The sequence below is a fragment of the Antechinus flavipes genome, chromosome 6 (assembly GCF_016432865.1).
Source record: "Antechinus flavipes isolate AdamAnt ecotype Samford, QLD, Australia chromosome 6, AdamAnt_v2, whole genome shotgun sequence".
Classification (NCBI taxonomy): Eukaryota; Metazoa; Chordata; class Mammalia; order Dasyuromorphia; family Dasyuridae; genus Antechinus; species Antechinus flavipes.
In genome coordinates, this window is record NC_067403.1 from 257,809,883 (window position 1) to 257,814,352 (window position 4,470).

Sequence of the window (4,470 nt, forward strand, 5' to 3'; positions counted from 1 at the left end):
GGTAACCCTGTGATGGGTTACCTAGGGCACAACTCATTGGTTTATTAAGCTACCAAGTCCCTCACCACAACAAGGCAGTGCTCCAGGAGAATCTCTTACTTTCTGTGATTGAAAATCAACTCATAAGTGGGGGAAAAGGAAATCATCCCTGCCCCCATACTAATGTAACACGAAAGGACTAGATTGAATGACCTCTAAGGTCTAAATCTAGGATCCTGTGAAACAGAGAAGTCAGTCAATAATCTGGATGAAAAGTTAGACTGACTTCTCACTGAATAGGAAGGGAAAGAGGGCTTGCTGGAGGCAACTAGTTGCGAAACTTTTGGATGATCATTTAACAATACTGACCACAGGTGAGATTGGGATTTTTTTTTTTAATGATCCAGCAAGAAGATAAGAGCCTGAAGAGTATCTCCTAAAAAAACAAACAAAATAAACAAGCAAAACCAACAACAGTGGTTTTGATGGAAAAATGGGAGGAAGATCCATAAAGGCAAAGGGATGATCTGCGTACCCTCAGGGAGATGGAGGGTGGGAAAATGTGACAGAGAGCTGGAGGAAGAGAAGGAGGAGCATAAGCTTGGAGCTGAAAAAAAGATTTGAGGCTCTTCCTGTAGAGCAGGGAAAGGAGCCTCTGAGTATTATTATTATTATTATTGAGCTTGGATAGTGCATCGCAAATTTGTTTCACTTAAGCCTGTGAGGAAGGTAGAGCATACATTGTTATCTCTATTTCACAGATAATGGAGCCTTAGACATGCAAAGTCACTTGCCCATAGTCAGACAATAAAAATCTAAATTAAATTTGAACTCAGCTCTTCTTGACCCAGTGTACAACAGGGCTCTACTACCTTTGAGAAACTATTCTCAAGAGTCACTGGTCTTCAGGTGTTGTCACATGAGGGAGAAGCCAGGAACTATCAGATGAAGATGAAATGAACAGTATTGAGTGAATAAACCAAAGCAGCTCCTTGTTAATGAGAGAAATGTTAGAGAGGTTCTCACAGGGTGAGGAGTAAGGGCTCGAACCACAACACTTCAAGACTTGTCAGACCAGCTATCTGTGCCCACGGCTGTTGATTTATGTGGGCCCATGATGACACCAGAATTCGAGAAAGCGTTGCTAAAGAATATCCCTGAAGTCTTGGGCAAGACGGCGAAGACCTTAGAGCACCCATTGCTGGGTGTGATCCCCACTGCTTCTGGTGGAAGCCAAAAGCTTCGGCAGAAAGGCAGGCGAGTGCAGCAAGGATACGGGAAGCTTATTAAAGCATCTAGTGTCTGAAAGCAGGGTTTGTCTCTCTGAATCATGGCTTAAAATGTAGGAATCGTGGACTCCTGGACAGAGACGGAGGGCATCGAGTGGGGGCTAGTGAGGATGTCTTTGCCTCAAATCTCGCAGAGCTGACCACAGATTTTAAACTGAGAAGGATGGGAGAGTGAGAGAGAAAAAAACTGGCCACATGGGCTCCCCAGGGTAGGATGCATGCAGACTAATGGCGGCAGGGAAGAGGAACAGACAAAATCCAACAAAATAGAGGAAAAATTCATGGCCTCAGATGTCTGTACACAAATATCACTAAACATAGTTAACAAACAGAGTGAGCAAAGAATGATCAACTAGACCTCCGCTGTGAGACAAGCTGGGTGGGATCCATAACGAGAATATGACTGGGAGGGTACATCTTATTCGGGTGGAAAACCACAGGTGGGACAGGAAGGGCCACATTCTATTATAAAGAGATATTCAGCAAAGGTACCACAATGGAGAGCAGTTGGGTGGGGATCAGCAGAGGTTGAAACAAATCAGCGTTGTCACTGGAGTAAACTGCAGACCACCTGGACAGAAAGTAGCAATAGATGATGAGTAGCTTCAACTATATAGAGGTCTAAGGAAGCATTCTCTCTCCCCCCCCCCCTTTCTCCCTCTCCCTCTCTCTCTCTCTCTCTCCCTCCCCCTCTCTCTCTCCCTCTCTTCCTCTCTCTCTCTCTCTCTCTCTCTCTCTCTCTCTCTCTCTCTTTCTCTGTCTCTCTGTCTCTCTGTCTCTTTCTCTCTGTCCCTCTCCTCTGTTCCTTCTTTCTTCTTCTCTCTCTACATCCCTCTCTTTTTTCTCCCTCTCCCACTCTTCTCTTCCTTTCTCTTTTCCTCCCTCCCTCCTTCTCTCTGTTTCTCTCTTTCCCTCCCTCCCTCCCTCCCTTCCTCTCTCTCTCTCTCTTTCTCTTTCTCTCTCTGTTTCTTTCTGTCTTTGTCCTCTGTTCCCTTTTCTTCTTCCCTCTCTCCATCCTTCTCTCTTTTTTTCCTCACTCTCCCCTCTCCTCCTCTCTTTCTCTTTTCCTCCTTCCCTCCTTCTCTCTCTCTCCCCTCTGTTCCTCCTCCTCCTCCTCCTCTCCTCCTCCTCCTCCTCCTCCTCCTCTCCTCCTCCTCCTTCTTCTTCTTCTCTCTCTCTCTCTCTCTCTCTCTCTCTCTCTCTCTCTCTCTCTCTCTCTTTAGCTGTAGGATGATGTAGTGCTAGCATTCAAATAGAGGAAGAAGAAACATTGTTCTGAATTGAGTATACATCTAAAGTTAGTGAGAATTTCAACTGTGTTCAACACAGCAATGACACTGAGAACAAAATTAGAGAAATAATTCCCCCAGGATTTTGTACAAACACAAATTATTTTACTTCGTTGTTGGAAAAGGAAGTTAACTTTAAGCCTTCTGGCACATTGCTCTCTATATACAATTCACAATAAGGAAGCAGGAGGAAACATGACCTACCAAATATCCAAGGCTGCTTTGACATGTACAGACTCTTGAAAAAATTCAGACCTTTTTGACATGGCTTATTGAAACTGCTAGCTTTATTGATGTGGATGATGAAAGATGGAACTACTTTCTAGTATTGAGAAGTACAATAAGAATGGAACTATGTTCTTTGCGACTGTCAGCTACATGGCAAACTCTAATGACTATATCTACCCAGATAAAACCCAGCCATGTGTAAGCCAGGTGTTGATACTGCCTCTATTTTCAGATGAAAACCATGGAGCCCAATTTTTTAAAAAATTAATTAATTTGTTTTTAATACACTTTGTTTTCTGAAACATGTTGGGAAAGAAAAAAATCAGAACAAAAGGGGAAACCATGGGAGAGAAAAAATAGAAAAAAGAAGTGAACGTAGCATATGTTGATTTATATTCAATTTCCATAATTCTTTTTCTGGATACAAATGGCATTTTCTATCCAAATGATTGCTTTGGATCATTGACCACTGAGAAGAACCAAGTCTTTCCGAGTTGATCATCACACAATATTGCTGTTCCTGTGTACAATGTATTCCTTGTTCTGCTTGTTTCTCTCAGCATCAGTTCATGTAACTCTTTCCAGGCCTTTCTACAATCAACTTGTTCATCATTGAACAATAATATCCTATTACCTTCATGTACCACAGTTTATTCAGCCATTCCCCAACTGAGGGGTGCCCAGCTTTTTAAAACAATTCACAGGAATTTCTTCTCTGATAGTTCTTGATATTATAGCTGAAGATCAATCCGAAAACTATGTGAAATCAAGAGATCTTGTACCTGTGAAGCTTTGCCAAGATCTGCCTTGCTTTTCACCAGACAAGTTATTACAAGGATTCAGTCAAGATATGGAGACTGAAGCATGGTAGAAACACAAAGTAAATGAGCAACATGTTTAGATAAGTTTTTGAAATACTCTGATTACTTATGACTGGCATGGGTGATACTGAACAATCCAGAGGCTATAGATGGATATAAAGAGAAGATTAATTAGCCCATATAAGAAAAAGCAGAGACCTTGTCAAGATGAAATATCTCAGGCCTGAAGAACTGAGAAACCAGATGAACTCTGCATGCAACCTGAACGGCTAGAGGAAAGCTTCCAGTAACTTGTTTCAGATGATAGGAGGAAACAAGGATCAAGATTTCTGTACAAAATATCTGAAGGTTTCTATACGTTGTGCCGTGTAATGTTGTAATAGTTTCTTAATTGAGAAATCTTATGTGATCTTTGTATTTATATTAAAAGCTATATTTTTCCCTTAAAAAAAACTGGAAAGAGTAGAGGGAATAGTTATTCAATGAATCACCTGTTTATCTGAAATAGACAATAGAGATCTGAAAACTCTCTCTCTCTCTCTCTCTCTCTCTCACACACACACACACACACACACACACACACACACACACACACATACAGCAGGGCGGTGGGATGAGGTGAGGAAACAATAGCTGTTTTTATTTATGCTTCTTTCGTAAGAAGATCAAGAGGACAGTGTCTAGGGTAATAGCAGGGAAGAAATGGTTACAGGGAAAATCACCTAAAGGAGAGCCAAGTGTTGGAGTTCAAAATGTTGGAGTTCTTGTTCTTCTCAAAACACAGCTGGTTTAGCTTAGAGCCCTCCGGATGTCTCCAAATCCAAGGTTCTGTCCTTCAGCCTCTGCCTCTGCTTTCTTCAGCCT

At 41.9% G+C, this 4,470-nt stretch overlaps 1 pseudogene; it reads left to right on the forward strand.

Annotated features, from left to right (window-relative positions):
- Positions 1–1,096: 1,096 nt before the first annotated feature.
- LOC127541709 (histone acetyltransferase type B catalytic subunit-like) lies at positions 1,097–3,986 on the forward strand (annotated as a pseudogene).
- The last annotated feature ends 484 nt before the right edge of the window (positions 3,987–4,470 follow it).